Below are 22,327 nucleotides of genomic sequence, written 5' to 3' on the forward strand. Positions count from 1 at the left end.
TCCAAAGACAAGTTATACTTCGATTGAAACTAGAACAGAACACTCAAGAGACATTCAGCGCCATTAACCTTCTTAATTTTAAACAGAGCATGTTTAAAGAAATGCATACCCTCACCATATACATGATATTTTCAACTGCTTTCAAGAACATTGATCACCATGTAAACATATATGTGATTTCATAATAGATATATACCCTAATTCCATTTTTCAAAAAAAATATAGTTTGTTTAATTAAACTCAAGAGTCTCATCATACATCAATGTAGTTTTCAGGGCAGGGGATGTTGGGGTAGTTTTCATGGCTGGGGCTTGGGTTAGTTTTCATAACATAGGGTTAGGTTGTTTTTTTTAATTAGGGGTTAGGGTGTTAGGCCAAAGGCCAGTGGGGAGTCAGGATAGCTTTATGGCCAGTGTGGGGCGGGGGGCTCAGAGTAGTGTACGTAAATGGGCAGGGTTTGAGCCTCAGGGCAGAGGGATGGGAATGGGTAGTTGGGGTAGTGTTTAGGGCTTTGGGGGCGGATGGGGTAGTTTATAGGGCTAAGGGAGGTAGGGGAACATTTTTTAATTAGGGGTTAGGGTTTTAGTTCTAAGGGCAATAGAAGTTTTAGGGGCAGCACAGTGGTCATGCCCCTTTACCATTCATACCTTTACCACAAAATTGCGTGGTAAAGGAATGTGTGGGTACGACGCATTCATGTTTTGGGCTGCGTGGTAGAGGCACTCATGGTTTAGCCATGCCATAAAATCCTACACAAGCTGTTTGTACATTGGATACTCATCGTGATTTAGTGAACCTGTTGCCTTGCTCATGGGTGAGAATCAATTCTCTTTGTGGGTATGGGATCAAAAGTAAAAATAAAGAATGGACTTCCAGATTAAGCCTCAAAATAATTTTACATGGCGGCCGTTTTAAGGTGGTAAAAATCAAACAAAAATTAACATTGAACACAATTGGACCTCCAACATAGTCTACTTCCGTACTCTAGTGCCTTGAATAATGTCAAAGGTTAGACAAAAAGTATCATTTGTGATGGACGGTCAGTCAAATGAATGTGTTTAGGCAGGACCCTAGGAGCTAATATGTTTGCCTAGTACATCATGATTACTCGTGAGATTGCAATACCTATGTGTGGCATACAGTAAATGAGTTGCTAGATTTACCACCTTGTTGCAACCCATATAACATTCATAGCCTAGATTAAATAGGCCAGGATCATCACAGCAGTAGCATAGCAATGCACTATGATTACATATATAATAATGGTGCTACAGTGTTGCATAGGGTAAACAAGGTACAGAAGTACTACTAGTTATAGAGCATAACAAAATCAAAGCAATACAGGGAGGAAAGGAATTGCAAATGTTGTCTAGCAATAATAATATTAATGGCAGTTTGCATAGATTCATTCATGCCCCAATGGACAGACTATAGGACTTATACAAAGTATGATGAAATACACAATAAATAAATAAATATGAACAATATAGTGTCTTACCTTCATGGTGGCTCAATAATGATTGGTACTCATCTACTGTATTCTGCAACCCTGCAAGGCAAGAAAGAAACAAATATGTAAAAAGTGCAGTGATAAATGAGAAGCAAAGAGTTTAGACAGTGACATGTGTGTGCCAAGTAAAAGCTAAAATACCTCTGTTAGTTACATACTACAGTTGATGCACTTGGAAAGGAGAGAAAGTTGTACCATAAACATTGAGATCAGAACAATATATTTCTGCCAAATGATTATGCATTTCCTCATCAATGTTCAGACCCTGCGGGGATCTGGTATTGAGTTCTAAGATGTACCTAGAGTCTTACCTTCTCAGAGCACATTTTCTAACTCACCTCCTCTTTGTATTGGCATGTGGTCAATTACAAAGAATGTGAGTTTGGATGAATCTCTGTTATTGAATGTATTGAAATCCTGAGCTACAGGGTACATTTGATCTAATTTAATTATTGCAGAATAGGCTAATGCAAAGTTCTTTGTGAGTGTGTTGGGCCAGTGCCAAGTGCAGTAAATGACAGCTTCAGCCCTCCATTAAGTCAGGATGTTACATCCTACCAACTACCAGACCCTTTATTATAATACTGTCTGGGAGAAATACACAAAGGTCAACTACCAATTACACATTGTCATGTCACCAGGATAGAGACTTCAGACAAAAAATGGTTAGGACAAGAAAATGCCAACTTATTAAAAGTTATCAGATAAATTTGGCAAAAGGGGATTTTACTTCATATTTGAGATGCCCTACTGTAGCATCGTAGATCAATTATCATAACAATATTTTAACTTTCCCAAAGAAAACATTCTCAACAAAACTAGGGTGAATTTCTTCCTTTTAAATGTATAGCCTTTAGTATAATGTTCAGTGTTGCGACACAGGTTTGCTGATTAGTAGGGCAATGGAACAAGGCTTAAAATATATTTGTTTCCTCATATCATTCGGAGGAATAAGTGCCGAATCATATGTTGTTTTGAAAGGTGTCTATAGATCCATTTATCTAATCTTGGCAAGATCCATAATTCTAATTACATAGATCTACCTATGAAAGGATTGCCAATCTACAAAATATTGTTTTGTCCTGAAGATTGTCGTATACATTAACTGCAAGAAAGACCGAAACATTGAAGCATCAACCCATTTTCTAGTTTCAAAGAATAGTGATTGTAGGAACACTAGGCACTATGTATAGGTACGTTTTTTAATTATATTAAGAGAAATGGGTTTGAAAATTGTTGGCCATTAGTATGTTTTGTATGTAAAGGAGATATATCTGTCATCAATGCACTTAAAGAATGCAATTGTACCCTTAAAATGTATGCTAACGTCTAAGCATGGGCAGAGTTGACATAGCAGTGCTACACGCAACTCTGCAAATCAGTATGCGGAGTTCAGCGAGCAGGCGGACTTGCCTGTCCCGCCCGTTCGCATGACGTTCATGTCATACAGCAACACAGATTGCGTGTTCGGGGGAAAATATTGAGAGGACTGCACCACATGGTCCCGAATTGGCACATACATCTTGTTTATTCTCTCTTATGTTGCGGGTGCCTACTTTTTTAATCTTCCCTAAATGTTTTCAATACTACTTTCCCAAAACTTTTTTCCAATATTTTTTATTTATTATATTTCCCTCGTTGTATATTTTGAATCTTTTTCTACTTTTTATGTTTTTCAGTGCATTTTGTACAGTTTTTCTCTCTACTTCCTTCCACATTTGTTTACTTCCTTCCTTCTTTTCCTATCTGTTATTATTTTATATTTTCTACATTTTATTTTCTGCCCCCGCCAGCATCATGGCAGAGACCTGTGCCACTGAAAAGGCGGAAAAGAAGAGCCTTGTGGAAGGCGGTGCCCCTAAAAGATGCAGCCCTGGGCCTTGTTTTCAGTGGTGGAGGTGGCAGTGCTCAACCCTGGCAGCAGGATGCAGGCCTGGGTCCTGGTACGGCTTCCTGAGCGCCAGTAGAGGTGGGCGAGGGTAGGCCGGGTAGAGTATTGCTGCTCTGGTGTCCAGCACATCCACAATCAGCTCACAAACCAGCTCACAAACTAGTGTCCAACATCCGGGACCGAGAGTAGGACCTGCTGGACCTGCTAGGGGTTGAAGTTGCGGGACTTGGTGAGTAGCTAATTATTAATATTGTTATTAATTGTGTGTTCTGTTTTATTGCTAATAATTTTTTCCGTAATAGCAAGCATGCTGCTCACAATGCAGGTAAGTTACTTTTGCAAATCTTATATTATGTGCTCATTATTCTAGACATTTGCTCAGCGCTACCTAGTCGTACTTGTTTGAAACGTTGTTCTCCCTTGGGCTGATTATGTTAGAACATAAGTTAAGTAATGTAGACTAGAGAGAGACTCCTTTTCTTTGTCCTGTCACTATGACAGTGGCAGTTTTTATTAGTAATTGAGTGGAGTGGGTCCTCTCACTACAGTTCTTAGAACTTTTTTGTAGTTCATATAGTGACAAGCAACCAACCAATTTGGTGTATGGATGCACCTATCTATGCATTTACAGACAAAATGCAGAATTAGATAATTGGCCTGTCTAAGGGGGTTGAGAATGATTGTGAATGAGATCTGAACTTAGAAGAAAATATAGTTTGTTGTAATTGATTCCAAAGTTTTTGGAATACGCGGGTTAGGTAGGTTTAGGAAATGTGGAATAGATATAAGGGCCAGCGATACTAGTCTACTACTAGTATTTAGTATTTAGGACAGTTTAATATTATTGCAATTGTGGTTTCCTGTCCAACAATATTTTGAATGAAATGATTTATTTACCACCAATAATTTTTTTCTCATTAATTATGTCTTATATCAGTATACAGGGTCAACAGATAGTCTGAGATGGGTGCAGGAACTGGAGGTGCCTCCCAGGAAGAACGCTCCTCTGCCGATGGCTCTGCTGGCCCCAGTTAGTCCTCCAGTTGTTTAATATTAACATATATTTCCCGAATGTTTACTGTTTCAAAATTTTTACTATTTTCTACCTGTTTCCTAATTTAATTTTGTTCTCAAATCCTCTTCGATATATCAGTTTTGCAAATCGTGTTGTCCCTGCATTATTCTATTTACTAAGTTATTTTATATTTTGTATTTTATTTGAAACTGCTTATGTCTGTACTAGTCTGTCTATAGCTTCCTTTCTTCTGGCTTTGCAGTCACTTTTTCTCTCCCTTTATATATTTTGTGAACTGCCTAGTGATGGTACTGTAAGACTCAGAGAACCCATTGGTCCTTACTACTGCTATTACTAGTACTACTACTCTGCCTTGCAGATTGCATGCCCAAGTAAGGTATTCTACGCATGTTTGTTGAGATGAGAAGGCTTTTTTACTTTCTCATGATCAATCAGTAAAACCCCAAAGTTGTGTTTTCTTCTTATCTAGGCCTAGTATTATTAGCAGCGTTGATGGTGAATGTCAGAAGAATGTGTGAAGAAGAGTCAGATCTTGATGGGTGGATGGAAAAGGGAAAGAATGATGGAAGGAGGAAGGATGGGTGAAATATAATATGACTGGCAGAGAATGATGCATGGGTGAAAGGATGCATATAGGTGGCTTATAGGATACATGGGTGGGTGATGGATGGATGAAAGGTGGTAAAAGAACGGATGCCTACCTGGGTGGGTAGGTGAAAGAGTATGGGTGAAGGGAATCCTCAGGGGTGTTTGATGAGTCAAAGCAAGGACGCATTAGTGGTTAAATGACAAATGTATATTGGTGAAATGTTTGTTAAGAATGATAACCATGTTTGGATGGATGGATGGATGGATGGTATTCATAGATGAAGACTGGATGAAGAGAATGTAAAATTTAAACGGTGACTGGGTAGCAAAGCCAGGGGTAAAGAAGAAAAATAATGCTAGAAGAACAATGCAATAGGAAAAGCAAAATCCCCGGGGAGAAGAGTAAACAAGGAATGTTTATTTTATCAAGGTTTTGACCAAAGGTTTGTGGTTGTATTATAGACTATTCCCTTGACTCACAGTAGTTTTCAAGCACAACATATATTATATACCCACCCATCTTCATCAATCGCCTCCCTCCAAATCCCACTGTTAGAAATGGGATTTCTGGTTGGCTAAGGCTTGTGCCTAAGCCAGGCAGAAACCACCACTCTAGTCAGGGCAAGGGAGTTACACTCCGAAGATAACCCCTGTTCACCCACTTGGTAGCTTGGCACAAGCAGTCAAGCTTATCCAGGAGGCAATGTGTAAAGCGTTTGTGCAACACACACACACACACACAGCAGCCACACACTAGGCACACTACAAAAGGACCTCCACACAAGGTTATATAAAAAATAGTCTAAACACATTCGAAACATAATCACACATTTACACTGTGCCAACTGGCACAGGCAATATTCACAGGGGATTATATACAGGACCGGGCCAGTCGGGCCAATCGGGCCACGGTCAGAACCATCAGAAAAGCTAATGCATAACCAGTAACTACAGGCACAATGATCACATCAGCATTATCACATTAGGCACAAAACATATTAGGCTCAAACCTCATTAGCATAAATACATTACGCCATTGGCCCACCCGCATAAATCATTGTAGGCATCACATTAGGCATATACATCACCTGAATCACATTAGGGCCCTGTGCCCTACCAACCTACCACTGACCCCCACAGGCCAACTGGCCTTCTCTAGAGCTCCAATGTACATTGTCCAGCAAAGTCAGGGCCTAGCTGAAAATGCAGCTACATCCAAAAAGTTTGCAATGCACTGGCCTGAACGTAGCAGCCGACCACTACTTGCTGGGCAGCTGTGCAGGCAAAAATGTGGGCACTGGCACTCCTGCGCCTTTAATCCCCAGTGGGATGTAGAAAAACAAATGTGCCCCTACAGGAAAAATGGCGTTGGCATCACTGTGCCCTGAGTCCCCCAACAAATTGAGCCAATGTTGCAGCTGCCCACTGTCCGGTGAGGCAGCTGTGACGAAATGCAGCGCTGGCACCACAGTGACTTGTGAGCCCCACTAGGACTCTTACAGGAGAAACTTGCCCTTTCCTCCTGCGCGCCGGTCACCAAAAGGATGCTGTCTTTTTAAAGGGGCCCTTGCTGCATTTTAAGTATAAGGGGACACCGTACTCTTAAATGCCCCCGCTGAACTTTGGATTCACTGCCAGGACGCGTCCTCAAACCTCACCTTTGCCGCCCTTGCGCCAGCTCACTCACGGCCCACCCACCGGCTCTTCCGTCCCGCTCCTGGCATCGCACCAACAAAGAACGGCTGGAAGCGCTGCACCTGTTGAGTTGCTTGAGATGATGCTTCTTCCTCTGCGGGCTCCTGACGAGACTGGAGCCCTTCTCCACCGGTACGGCCTCATTGGGGACGGCCTCTTGCAGCGCGGTGTCCGTGGACCCGGGACTTTCTGCCCCTGCACTGCGTCGCAATGATGTGGTGTTGGGAGTCCCAATTGCCAAGCAATGCTCCGGCTTCACTCAGGCTCAAGCGCAGCTCTTTCCAGACTCGGGCAGGTCGCGGTGGTGATGTTTTTTTCAACTGCGGAGGCAAGTACGGGGTAGGCTCCCGTTTTCAATGAATGCATAAGCGGGGTGGCCCCCCGCTTTCTCTTTGGTGAAAACCCAGGGTGGTCACCAGCTCAGTGTATAGCAATGCGGGGTGGGCTCCCGCCAAAATTGGCAAAACGCGGGGTAGGCTCCCGCTGCGGGAAACAGCGCAGGGGGATCCCTCACGCCGGGATTCCCTCGGGACATATTGCAGCCCCACGCTGCCACGCCCCCGCTCCTCTTTGGCTGGATGAAAAGCTGAGAAAGCTGAGCACTCTCAAGGCGCTATAGTACAAAGGTCCTTCTTGGGCTCCACACAGAAGCAGCCAACTGCAGGTCAATTCGCCCTTCACACCAGCGCAGAGCTGGGCACAGGCAGGCCAGCATGTAGGGAGCCCCCCAGGAGACATCAGCTGGGTCCCACAGCGGTTCCTCCTTGCCCAGCAGTCCTTCAAGCCCATGCCAGTCCTACGCAGCACAAACACACTACCTTCATGGGGTCACAGCCCCTTCATTTATAGGACATTTTCTTTTGTGTCACAGCACTGGGCTTGAGAAACCAGATGCAACTGGTTTTAGAGCAGTCTGTTTACCAAGCTCCTCTCTCCTATTGTTAGGTGGAGGCTCATCATCAGACACACCACAGGGGGCGGAGCCAGCATTCACTAGGGCTGGCACACTCCTATTCAAGGGCCAGGGACTTCTCCTCCCACTACTCAAAAATGTAGATGTCCCATTCAGTCTAGCGCTGACTCTTCCTGCCCTTCCTGGAGCCACCCACACCTCACCAGCCCCTGTCACTCAAAAGCCAGACATGCAATTCACATCAGGCAGGCAGACACATAGCACACAGAAATGCCAACTTCTAAAAGTGGCATTTCTCCCATTACCACAATAAATCTGGGCACACCATTGCGCAGCATTTATTAATACCATTTTACACATACCAGACTTAACCATGCTGCGCCTCTCATATCTGGATTTACCAGTGACACATTCATCAGGGTATCCCCCATGCATTCCTATGGGAGGGCAGGCCAATCTCACAACATGTAACCCAGAGCGCACGCACTTTACACTGGACAGCAGTAAAAAAGTGCCTAGAGGCCTAAAAGCGCCAACACTATACAGGGAAAAAGCTAGGAGACAGGCAAAAAGTTTAGGGGTGAGCCCACCAAAAGGGCCAGGTCCAACACCCACTCACTACCCATGGCATGCCACCGGTGGCCTATCGGCTGCATGTTAACAATAGTAGTACCTCATGTCATGCTGTGTATCATTCATATTAATAACTATTAATCTGCCTTGTTGTGGTCCAGATGAAAGTGAAATTGAGCATTTACTGATAATGGCCATGATAGGAAAGTAATTAGTTGTGTAGTACAGCTGGCACACCTGCAGACAGTAGCAAAATAACGTGGCACATATATGTCTCTCTAGGGTACAAGCTGAGCTGGCCTGCCTACATTAATTTAGCTAAACAAGAGAGAGAATAAAACTACTTTCATCCACCATAGTGCTTACTGCAAATGTTATATACTGCTAGTGCTACTATGCCAGTATATCATTTTATGTGTTACTGTTTTGCTAAGAGTATTGGTTATAATTAGTTTTTTTCTTTCTTGATACAACTACAACAGGCAGGAGGTAGCAGCCAGGAGCCGGCAAAGGAAGCTGGAGGCCATCAGGGCTGAATGCCAGCGGCTGGTGGTCCTGGGGGAGGAGGAGAAGGTGGCAGCAGCTGCAGCCTCAAATACCCTAGGTCCCGAACCAGGCCTCAGTGCCTCTGGAAATACAGCACCGTGGTCAGGCAGCCACCCATCACCATTAAAGCGCTGCTGCTCCCCCTATAGACTCTATAGAGGCTTTCAGTGCTGCCAGAGGATTGTGTGCCTGGAAGCAAGGATAGAGGAGCATTTTGACTGGAAGGAGTGGAAGCTCCTAATCCATCGCTAGGTCTCTCTTGCCCCTTTTTTAACCTTTTGTTTGGTGTGTGGAACTTGTTGGGGGAGAAAAGTGGAAATGTGGGAGTTGACTAAATCTTGGCGTTTTGCACTCATTTATTTATGGACATTTGATTTATAGACAATTATTTGGACTTACTTTACTTTGGACATTAGTTGGGGTTAAGTAGACGGGTGGGCCAGGTGTTGTGGGTTTTCTAGTTTATATTTGTTAGGGAAATACGTTTTTATAGTTCTACATATGATTTAATAGCGGGGTGCCGCTCATAGCGTGCTGCTGACCGGGAGGACGACGTGGGATTTGTGCGCTCTGCTAGCGCTTCTGATTTTGTGTGGGGCTCCGTGAGGGGAAAGGACTGAGTCTGCACCACACGCCGAGGGACTGCGAGGACCAGCAGTCTCCCTGCTCCACAGCTGCTGCGTCTTCCCTCGGCGTTCCCGCCCCCCCGCCTGGACATTACATCAACCTATCACGGCCCCCGCTCCGCGGGTGCCGCTCATAGCGTGCTGCTGACCGGGAGGACGACGTGGGATTTGTGCGCTCTGCTAGCGCTTCTGATTTTGTGTGGGGCTCCGTGAGGGGAAAGGACTGAGTCTGCACCACACGCCGAGGGACTGCGAGGACCAGCAGTCTCCCTGCTCCACAGCTGCTGCCTCTTCCCTCGGCGTTCCCGCCCCCCCCGCCTGTAGTGTATAAATCTCTCTCAAAATCCCGCAACGCGGGACGCGCGCGGGACAAAGGGCGGGCCCTCAAAGGCCCTCAAAGGCCGGATAAGGACGGGACGGGCCACCCCCCTTTCGGCTGACATATTGAAGGTATACCAGCCACAAGGTAAAGACCCCCTCTAATTGTTCCGTTTCCACATTTGTGGATTCCTGCATACTTTACGGCGTTATTGCCTATTCCCACCATGACTTCCAAGGAGGACCATACAACCGGCGAGGCTGGCACTGGGCAAACATATACTTTGCTGGATGAGTTAAACCTTCTATGCAAAACCAAATATGCCACACTGGAAACTCCACCCATGACCAAAAGCGCTAGTACACCTTCAGATATGGCTACTCTTTTAGATCCCCTCATATTATCAAACAAATCCCGCAGCACGAACACGCAAAGTATTGAACTCCCCCAGGTCCAATCTGTGAAAAGGAAACATAACGATGTTAATCAAGGTGGAAATTATCCCATAACCCTAAAACGGTGCCGTACTCCATCCTCTGCTAATTCTCCAACGATCCCACCGATTGCTGAGGTTCCTGAAGCTATAACACCCCCTCCCCTCTTGCACATACTACCCCTCATCGAACAAATGGTTATCGCTATGATAGCCCCACTATTAGAAAAAATGACCATGTTAGGGGATAGGCTTTCCGGGATAGAGAAAGCCATTAAGTCAAACTCGCTGGTTGATAAATGCAGTGACGCATCTAATTGCCCTAAGACACCTCCTATCCACTTAGGTTTAAAATCACCTGTGCAGGAAAAAATCCATCAAATACAACTTGCGGGCCCTAGCACTCCAGTGCAAAAAAGAGTTAAACACCCCGTAAAAGCTTCTCTTCCCCATCCTACCGCACCTAGAGTAGGCCTAAATAAAGTTAATTCTATCCATTTACCCCCGGAAGCGGCCCCATACGTGTGCATCCTTGCGGGTGTACCTCCCCTTCCATCTGGCAAAATTGAGAGACAACATGACTTACTTAATAAAACCAAATTCTGGCTGTCCAAACATAGGCCACTGCCCCGTAATTTATACGGAGCAATAAGGAGCGTTAGAAGGGTGGGTTGGTTGGTCTCTCTTCCCAAAGATGTTGCCGGGGACCTGGTACTTGTGCGATTCAGAGATCGAAATATTGTCCCTTACTTGAAAACTCGGCCCCCTCAAGTAAGAGATGGCTCAATATCATTATGGGATCTACATGATTTCTACCCCATAAACCCGTGTTTCCCTCCCTGAATATCTGGACATGTAACGATGATCAACTATGAATTCCAACGATTAATTACAAATTTTTCTGATATTGCCTTAAGCCGGGACAGGAAAAGAACTTTTATGTCTGGGACCCTATTTTACTGTACTTTGGTCTCTAAAAATGTATTTTAATAATTGGATTGTAAATTGTATTTACTGAGAACTTTTATGGTTTTTTATTTTCAAAAACCGAATAAAGTATTTGACTTTGACTTTGACTTTGATTTAAATCTTTTTGGGGTTAATCTTTTACTTCCCACTGTTACCTTTGTCGTAGGCCCACAGCCAGTTTTGATAATCTGCAAATAGTGTAACACACCAACAGATAGTTATGCAGTACCCTCACTTGTCCTACTATTCACTCCTCCTAGTCTCTGCAGTCTATAACTATAATAGCCCCTAAGGACTCTGAGGTGGTGTGGGTGTGTACATTTCTGTAGTATAACGATTTGTGCAGCTCGACAATGAAGTCCCCCACTGTGCTTCCCTTACCTTTGATTAGGTGAAGCGGAACTGCATGGTTCCCCATGGTTCCATAGTGGTGGTAGTAGATAGTAGCAGCGTGGTAGCGGGCTAGTCGAGTTCTAGTGAAATTATTAGATCCAGAAGTGAGGTTCCACTCCTTCTTAGCCAAACTCAAACTGTAGGATGAGGAGTATTCATCAAAGGGAACTAATTAAATTGAAATAAAAAACAAGCATTTGCAATGCAAATGGTCTCACCTTTGGGACCATTAGCCTGGGTGCTGAAACATCTACTGTTCTTTAACATGGATGGAAAGTAAACACGGAACTGCATGACACACCAGGTGTGGGAACACATGGAGGAAATATTGCCTTTCAGCTGGGAAATGGTATAGTCCAAAGCTCTGTTGTTAATATAAATTCAGGACCTTTGTAATCATATCACTGAAAATACAAGATTTGAACAAATATTGTCTACGGGTGCTCGTGGAAGACAATTTCTATGGAGTGGAATCTAGAGAATGCTAAAGTGATTCTGGTATTTTACTAACCTCTGCTGGTCGTTTTCTATGAAGAAAGTTAAATAGGGGCAGTAGCAAGAATCTGGTATTTTACTGACCTCTATTGGTCATTTTCTATCAAGCCAGTTGAATAGAGTCAGTTGAACAAGCAGAAAACAATTCTGGTATTTTACTGACCTCTACTGGCCGTTTTCTATCAAGACAGTTATATAGAGGCAGTTAAACAGAAAAAAGTCCCTAAGCAGAAGCAGACAAGACCTAGGGCTGATCTTCAGAGCCCACAGAGTGCATACACAAATAAGTACATACTAATGTACATACAAGACGTCTTGACTGCTTGACCTAATGAGTTAATGGACGATTTGCAAAACAAATCAGACAGTCACCAGAGGTAGATTAGAGTACAACTAGTAGTACACACGAAGAAGACTGCCAAATGAGAAAACATGATAAGCAATGCTAAAGTAAAATAAATAATCAGAATGGTGAGCTAGTAAATGTAACAAGATTTAGTTGACTCAGGGTAGAAAGTGGACAAGCGTAAGCTCTAATGCTGGAAGGATGATGATGCTGGCATTAATTAATTATGTTCTCTGAAAAACAAAATTGAATACTGTGCATGGGTGGGCAATCTAATGTATATAATATTGCCAGTGTAAGCTATAATTAGAGCAGAATAAGATCCTCGCTCTGTCTTAGGTTGGTGTTGCTTCCACCCCATCTGCCCAACAAAGCATGTGATCAATTAATGGTGTAAATTTTATTTAGTCACATCTCAATTAAATCACACAGCCCGGGGGAAGGGGCTAGGGGTTCTATGAATGGATGGGAGGGGAGATTTGAGGAAAAAGTTTGAGAAATACAAACATTACACAAAGACAACATTCATCTTGGCAGCCCACCATCATAAATCTGTTATGAGAGGAAAATGAAAAGCATGAATGATGATGATGAGTACTAGTACAGGTAAACCAAATCAAATTGTCCCCCTGCCCCCAGGAAGACCCAAGTTACATTATGTTCTGTTGTACCTAGCCATGATAGATACTTAGCAAACAAAATTTAAATATCTGTAGGAGTCAAGTAAACAAACATAAAGAAAACTCACAATTCTAATACTTAAAGAGAAAAATGATACGATATTGCCAAATTAAAAGTTGCATCTGCATTCCTCTCGGACTGTCTGTCAATCTTGGCTGCCTGGCAGATGCGGTTCTTTAAGGTAAGTGTGAGTATGTATATTGTTTTTCCAGTATGGCACAAGGTAATGGGCCTAGAGATTTAAAAACAAAAATGATTTTTAGAAAACAATCAGAAATGTTAGACTGCATAAGGAGTGCAATGAGAAGACTCAGAGGTAGCATGGCTAAATGTCTCTTTCCGGCAGTTATCTTCCACAACCCCAACTTAGCTTAGAATTTCAGCCAGACAGTGCTGAGCACTCACAGACCCTGCAACACAGCATTTTCCCAATCAAGTAAAAAATCAATGTGTAACGCTGTCAGTCACACCACTCACCACCACTACACAGACCTGTGTAGGTCTGGTGTTCTTTACCTTTAGGCCACTTCAAAGTCATCATCCAAATTAGTTGGTTTCAGTGAATTTGAAAACTTCCATCTTCTTCTGGTTGGTGGCAGTTATCAAAGTAGTCACGTTAACGCCTATGTCTTGAGTCATTCCATCATCTCTGATTCTCCTGAGTTTGACTGCGAGTATGGTGTCCAACTCTCTACCAACTGTGTCCCAAGTCCCGACTCAAAATGCAACAGATTTGCCTGTAGTAGCACAATTTCATTGTTGAACAACAACAAGGGAAGGATTGAGTCACTTTTTGTGTAGAATAGATTTGTGTTTGCAAACTTTGCATTATCTAAAGGGCTGGTCAGTTCTGAGTCTTTGAGGAGTATAAGCATAAATCAATAAAACAAAGCAGTGAGGACTGTGTGGAGTGGACCCTTTGAAGGAATCTTGCTATCCAATCTCTCAGACGGGAAGGAAAAAAATAACATTCAGAGGAAAATTATTGATCAGCCGTCGGTAGGCCACCAACAGTGTGAATCTCAAACATTACTAACACATTAAGCATAACAAACTAACACAGAGTCTCACAATTCCTAGACCAAATGAATCATCTGTTCTCAATCTCAAAACACATGATGATGACACATCACAACAAGTTTACATTACAGCAAACACAATCGCTTAGCGTGCAATGCATGCTAGCATTTACCTGATCTTCCGATGTGCTCACCGTGATATATTGATGGTACATTGCTGAATGCATATCCTCCATTTGTTCACGAAGTAGAGAATTGCCAGTGTAAATCCAATTATAATAATGTCACATGTGGGGCTGGTAAGAAAGGATAGGTATTGACAGGGCCCACACATGCAGGCAGGCACACATTTGTTTCTATTCTGCATCCAAAGCCTGGCTTGAGGGAAATGGCTTTGTTGGGTGAGGCGGGACTTCTTCACTGCACACAGTTGCAACTACTATCTAGCAATAAAATGTGTCTAAGAGTAAGACAGTGGGGACCAATTGGTCAACCACACACACACACAAAATGAAAGTAAATAATGTTCCCTAACTATATCTATTTTTGGGGCGTCAAAGAAAGAAAGAAAGCCTAGTAGTCAGGGAAGAAGAGCTCATCCTCAAACTCTGGTGGTTCACCCACAAGAAGGTCATCTAACACACTACTTCCATGACCTAAGTCTCCCGCATCATCCTCTTGTGGTACCTTAGGTATTGTGTAATCCGGTGGAATAAAGTGCTGATTCATTTTGATCATAGTTAATCTCGCCACATTTTTGGGTGAGAGACTGGTCCTTCTCACTGTGACAACTGCACCAGCAGAACTAAAATACTCTCAGCTGGGATACTAGCTACAGGGCAAACCAAATAGTTTATTGTCAGACTGCTGAGCACTGGTCATTGGTGCCTCCGCTCATACCAATACACCAATGGGTTTTGTTCAAGGCGGACATCTGTTTCATCATCCATATAGGTCTGCACCATTCACTCAATGTTCATTGCTGGTGCTCTACTTTGCTTAACCTTTTTTACCTTTGCCTCTGCACTGAACTTAAGCCCTTCCAGCAGCGTTGGCCGGCACATGTTAACACGGTGGGGCAACGTCATAGATATATTTAAATAAATAAATAATACATATTCTGTTGTCCATCAAGTTCTCCCCCCTGCCACACTCTGCCCCGCCCCACAGTGCTTACCAGTGCGGGGCTCTGCTGCTTTCCAGTAGAAATCACACAGTTAGATATTTGGGGATGGAGCTCCTGGTCTTGTTGTTGATAATGTTCGTGTTGTTGGTTTTGGCTGCTGTGAGCCAACAGCACTGCCCTCAGGCTCTGAACTTGAAGACTGCCCCTCATGACTTGTGCCCAGTAGCAGTGGGGCTCTAATTCCCTGCCATTCTTTTTCTAGCTCACTGCCTTGCTCAGCTATCCATGTTTTGTATTTTCTAACAATGACGTCTGAAAAAGGAATGGATGAGGACAGTAATGGTTTGTACTGTGGATCAAGAATTGTGTGAACAGATGTAATGTTTGGAGGACACAATGTCTCTTTGAAGCCTTGTATTAGCAGACAAGCTAAAGATTAAGCTCTCCAGCAAGTAATACACATCTTTTTTTCCCCTCTACACCAGTGTACATTCCAGACAGCTTGATCCATGGTTCTGTCTTCTTTGCTGACGTCCCATTTGAACACCTCAAAAGGAAGCAGCATCTCTGTAAGGCATTTGACTGGCCCCAAGTAGCCCATCTCATTGATTGTGCCTTTCACAGTTGCATTCCCTCTTTGCTTGCCATATTCATTGATAGGTCGGTACTGCTCAAAGAGGCGTTCAAGCATGTAATAATTGGAGTTTCAGCATGTATGCACCTCCTGTATGAGTGCTTTTACAGGCATTCTATTATCACGCTGAGAGACCCTCAACGGTTTCAAGGCTTTAAATGAAGGGCTGAAATTAGGGCAGACATTTCTGCAGGCAGAAAGTAAGTTGCATAATTGGTCTTTTTTTTTTAGAAAGTCCTGTACAATGATGTTTATCCAGTTTGCCAAACACAGAACACTGAAATAACCACATTGACAAAATATGACTGGCTGGGGATCTTCCATTTTGGGCAGATGGCTGCCACGAAATCAAGAAAAACCACTGTTATAGCCTCATAGTGTTTACTTATGTTACCCAGCCTAGGTTTCTCCTAGCTGCTCAGCCAGAGTGAGAGATGATCGGAATGTTGGTGTGACTGTAATGAACGGAATGCCTGGGTGCCTGTGTGGATGAGTGGTGACTGTTGGAGATGGGCTGAGCAGCAGGGAGGCTGCTCCTGGTGGGGCTGTAGTGAAGGCAGGTAATTGGAATATGGACTGATGTACATATTTGCATGGAACCAATAAAGAAGTCTTTAAAATTCTACATGGCTACCTGTGTCAAACTGTGTAAGGGCACAGCACCCACGCCTTTAACAAAAGAAAAAGGGAGGAGGCCCAGTGGTAATATTTTAGCCATGTTCACGGTGTACAAACGTGCCATTGGGTGGTTGTATTCATACTGCTCCTCTGGCCTAAACATGGCAGGAATCGTAGCCTGAATTTTTTTCTTTCCAGATGCAGGTGACTTCTTGAGATCAGGCTTGGTGTCTCAACCTGAGTCTTGTGCCATTGTGATGTTGTTGATGTGGTTGATACTACTGCCCTGCTGGGGAGAGGGCTGCTTTGTGCAATGGAGATGTCTTCCTCTTCTTCACCATCCACCGTGATTGGATCGCATTCAGATTCCCTTCTCAGTCAGTTTTTCTTCCCCTTCACCAACAATACTTGCAATATTTTGGCTGCTAAGGTGCACCTGCCAACGGACTGTATGGTGCTTTCTCAAATGGGTTGTTTGGCTCCCAGTACCATAGTTTGTACCAAGGTTACCCCGACTAACACTTGCTATGCAGAGGGAGCATATGGCAATGTTCAGCTCCTTCTGGCTAACTGAAAAGAAATCCCAATCTGGAGAGCTCAATTTACTGATGCTGGTGCCACTGCCAATGTCAGATTAACTGGCGTTGGTAGGTGGGCGTATTGACATTTGACTCTCTGCAGTACGTCCTTCTACTGAGGTGGTTGTGGATGTAGGTCACTGTCGGGACTTTGCAAATATAGTAGAAGTTAGGATGGGGATGGGGTAACATCGGTTTCCACTGGTGCTGGACTAACATCCATGATTACTGGCTCATCATCATCCTCCTTTTCTACATCTGCCTCCATAACTCTAAGGCTTTCTGGAACCTTCCTTTTCCCTAGCCTCAACTCAGTCATCTTGTGGTGTGTCTCACTCTCAGACTGGAGCGGGATCCAAGTGGTGTCTAGATCATCACAAGGGGGGCTTGAAGAAGAAGATAATGCAACACTAACCTTCCTTTTTCTAGCTGGAGATCTGTAAGATAACGCATCTTCTGGAGCAGATTGCTCTACTTCCTCAGTATGAAGCTCAATCTCTTGAGCTGGTCCTACATCGGGAGGAACTACTATTGGCAGTAGTGGCTGTTGTTCTTGTTGTTGTCCACTTATCTGAGTTTCCTGCAATGATTGGGTACAACTTTGCGTTAGAGGTAAGTCAATGTCAACATCACTGATTTTTGGCGTTTCCGTGATTAGACTGGCTGCCTCTGTGACAGACAGGGGCTTGGGCCTAGATTGGGGTGGTTCTACTGATTTGGGGGTGCTGCTCCCAGCTTGCTCTCAAGACCCGGTCTGGCAGGCACAGTTTTTTGTTTTCCAAAAAACATCGGGCGAAATACCAGTGGTGGTGGTGGTACGCTCCTTCTTCTTCTCACTGGCCATTTTCTTGGAAGCAATTTTAGCACCTTTCTTTGGAGCCATCTTGAAGCTGTCAGTTAGCAGTGGCACTTAGCTTCACAAGTTAAAGAGATGTCCCATGTGTGGGTCACTCTCCCATCGCACCGTGTACAGGCCTTCTTCCCTGCAGTACTGTGAGTGATGTGTTGTCGCTTGTTGTCTTGTGGTTCTCTTAAAAGCAAAGAAGCAAGAAGGACATCAGTAAAACTTGGCATTGTTGCTGTTAAATTAGTAGTAAAATAAAAATAATAGCATTTAGTGTGGTCACTGGTTACTCGCTTAATTAACAATACAGGGCATATCTATTAGTAAAATGGAAAACCACTCCAACATAAACTTTCATGGTGGCTGACTTACCAGGATTTCAATCCCCTAGAGGCTATAGTACATGTGTGGTCAAACCACCCCGACGTTTGACATGGTCTATTTTAATCAGGCAAGTCATAAGTACATCTAATATGTTGATAATGTTAGTAAAACTATGGGGTAACTGATTAGGGGTGACTACATCTTTCAGGCAGTAGATGCTATGGTTATAGCCCTGAGAGCAAATGTCGTAAAATTGGGTTTGGATCTACTCCTGCCCACTTTATGCGAGCCCCCATTTGGTCTTATTAGAGTGATGTCAGAAATACAGCTAATGGGTGTATCACTGGTCTTGCCCCAGAAGAAAACTGAATGTATAATACAATTATGGTAACTCAGGCTCAGGCTGGTGATCCTAGGTATGATACACCACTTGCATACATTAGCTGATATTAGTATATGGTCAATAACAGATGTAGAATTCCTCCCTATATCAGTTGGTATTGGGGCCCCATCGCTATCGGATGCACATTTTAATAAGTGAAGGTTGAACTTGGTAATCGGGGGGGTTCAATTGATCACCATAATCATTATGCTTTGACTAAGACTTCCACATAGGCAGGGCCGGACTGGGAACCAAAACCAGCCCTGGCAAAGTGCTCAGGGCAGGGGGGGGTGCGACCGAGCTCTTCTTTACCGGGGCCGGTTTTTGGCCGATTTTGTTACAGGGCCGATTTTGCAGCTATGCTGCAAAAACGGCCCTGCAACAAAAACGGCCCCCAGGGGCCAAAACCGGCCCCCACCCTTGCGGCGCACCGGGGGATTTCCCGGAGCCCGCAACGGCCAGTCCGGCCCTGCACATAGGGGCAATATTCTGAAGGTAAACTAATGGTGACCTGAGCATCTGTTACATTGGCATTACTTTCGGTTTCTGATTTAATAACTTGTGGTGTATCACTATATGTCAGGTGTGCCTTATTTACATTAGGTAGCTGTGATTGCTACTGTACTTGGGATGTGGAAGCAAATAGTCGCTCACAATCCCTGGGTATGGATTCAATCATAGCACCCACAATCTGTGGCTTCTCGATGTTAGATCTAGATGTCAAAGTACTAGCCCTCTATGAATTTGTAAAAGGCACCAGTATATTATCAGACTCTTCCTTTTGTTGCCCTTTAGGGGGATAACATGATGTGTTCTGATCTGTTTCACTTTGGCTATCAAGGACTCAGCCTTCTCCTGGATTGGTGCTAACAGGACTTCCACTCTAGAGGTAATCCCAGCGAGTAAGGAGGCCCATTGTAAACCCCCTAAAATAATTGTTCCCATCTCAGCCTCTGTACATGGTGGAATTGCAGTTGAGGGGGTATGTAATCCTACAGATGTAACAATGGCCTTCTTACATCTCCTTTTCCTTTTGGGAGTAGGGGGATGTTCAGAAGTTGTACAATTATCTGGGCTGGGGTGTAATATTGCCTTACTGTTTGTTTGGTTGACTAAGTTATCAGGAACACTAGGACCATGAATGTCCCTAGTCTGGGCCTCTGTTACTGGTGGTATAGTTGTTCCATCTACAGGGAGCCCAATAATCCCACACCCAATCCCTCCTCCTGTTGAGAGACGTTGTTCTACTATATCAATCTCTTGGGAAATCATATCAACCACCCATACTAAGAAGAATTCAATAGTAGCCCGGGCATTATCGGATACTGGCAGGATATTAATTGCCTTGCGTTAACCCATAATAATAATAATAATAATAATCCACATTTGTAAAGCGCACAATCACCCGTTAGGGTCTCTAGGCGCTGGGGGCCGTCGGGAAGATTAAGCAAGCTATTGCCCAGAGTCACATGGTGCTGGGCTAATCTGCCGCCGGTGCCAGGGATCGAACCGTGATCCCCAGCTTCCGGAGTCAGTCGCCCTGGCCGCGGCGCCACACCTCTTCCCTGTCAATCTACTTGAAAAGAAAAAAAGAAAGAATGGAGAAAGAAAAAGAAAGAAAAGGAATAACATAGGGAAATTGGGCACTTTATCAGGTCTAGTCCCAGTCCGCTAGGTAAAGTATATGCAGACAACAATCCGTTGGTAGCGTAAATTTCAATAGAGTCCTGGAGATTGAAACTCGATCAGTGAGTGTATCACTCAGTGTTCTACTGAAATGGAAGCAGTGCAACCAATACCTATTAGAAGCTTAAATCAGTCCTTCGAACCAGACAGTTGAAACAGTTAAAAAGTAACCATACCTTCCATTAGATTTGGGACACAGATGTCAGAGGGGGGCCCAGCCCGGCCTTTTCCGGTCAGTGACGGGCAAAGATAGACCCGCCTTGGCCTGGGCGCTGCCCGCACGCTCCCTGTGCAGCAGGCCTTACAGCTGCCTTTATGTACCTCCGGGCACCAGAGAATCATGCAGGAAAGAATGGAGGAAGCAGAGAAGCCTAGGAGCTGTGGTCTGTGCCCTCGACTCAGTTGATACTAAAGGGGGTGGTGATGGACGGAGCATCTGAACCAATCAAACACTCACACCCAGTCAAAGTATCTGGGTTTGATCCATCACCGTTCTTTAGCCCACTCTGCCACCCCAGTTCAGACATGGCTATATGCAAATCAGTCTGACCCTGTGCCTCATGGGAACAGTCCAGCCCGAACTGCCAAGCCATGCCTTCCCTGGACAGGAAACAAGCTTCCGAGGACCGGTTTCTGGCATTCCAGCCGTCTTCAGCCTGGCTTGCTTGAATCCAGTGGCAAAGTGAGCAAGGGACTCACGTCTGAGCATACCCTGCCACACTTATGGCGGCCAAAGCGGTACAAAAGGGGGTGGTGATGTACGGAGCATCTGAACCAATCAAACACTCACACCCAGTCAAAAGATCTGGGTTTGATCCATCACCGTTCTTTAGCCCACTCTGCCACCCTAGTTCAGACATGGCTATATGCAAATCAGTCTGACCCTGTGCCTCATGGGAACAGTCCAGCCCGAACTGCCAAGCCATGCCTTCCCTGGACCGGAACTGGGGTGGCCGAGTGAGCTAAAGAATGGTGATGGATTAAACCCAGATCAGTTGACTGGGGGTGAGTGTTTGATGTGCTCAAATGCTCCATCCATCATCCCCTTTTGTATCGCTTTGTTCGCCCTAAGTGTGGCAGGGTATGCTCAGACGTGAGTCCCTTGCTCACTTGGCCACTGGATTCAAGATAGCCTGGCTGATGAGGATTATGAATCCGAAACCGGTCCCAGGATGCTTGTTTTCAGTCCAGGGAAGACATGGCTTGGCAGTTCGGGCTGGACTGTTCCCATGAGGCACAGGGTCAGACTGATTTGCATATAGCCATGTCTGAACTGGGGTGGCCGAGTGAGCTAAAGAATGGTGATGGATTAAACCCAGATCAGTTGACTGGGGGTGAGTGTTTGATTTGCTCAAACGCTCCGTCCATCATCCCCTTTTGTATCGCTTTGTTCGCCCTAAGTGTGGCAGGGTATGCTCAGACGTGAGTCCCTTGCTCACTTGGCCACTGGATTCAAGATAGCCTGGCTGATGAGGATTATGAATCCGAAACCAGTTCCAGGATGCTTGTTTTCGGTCCAGGGAAGACATGGCTTGGCAGTTCGGGCTGGACTGTTCCCATGAGGCACAGGGTCAGACTGATTTGCATATAGCCATGTCTGAACTGGGGTGGCCGAGTGAGCTAAAGAATGGTGATGGATTAAACCCAGATCAGTTGACTGGGGGTGAGTGTTTGATTTGCTCAAACGCTCCGTCCATCATCCCCTTTTGTATCGCTTTGTTCGCCCTAAGTGTGGCAGGGTATGCTCAGACGTGAGTCCCTTGCTCACTTGGCCACTGGATTTAAGATAGCCTGGCTGATGAGGATTATGAATCCGAAACCAGTCCCAGGATGCTTGTTTTCGGTCCAGTAAAGACATGGCTTGGCAGTTCAGGCTGGACTGTTCCCATGAGGCACAGGGTCAGACTGATTTGCATATAGCCATGTTTGAACTGGGGTGGCCGAGTGAGCTAAAGAATGGTGATGGATTAAACCCAGATCAGTTGACTGGGGGTGAGTGTTTGATTTGGTCAAATGCTCCGTCAATCATCCCCTTTTGTATCGCTTTGTTCGCCCTAAGTGTGGCAGGGTATGCTCAGACGTGAGTCCCTTGCTCACTTGGC

This window comes from Lissotriton helveticus, chromosome 3_1 (genome assembly GCF_964261635.1).
Source record: "Lissotriton helveticus chromosome 3_1, aLisHel1.1, whole genome shotgun sequence".
Lineage (NCBI taxonomy): Eukaryota > Metazoa > Chordata > Amphibia > Caudata > Salamandridae > Lissotriton > Lissotriton helveticus.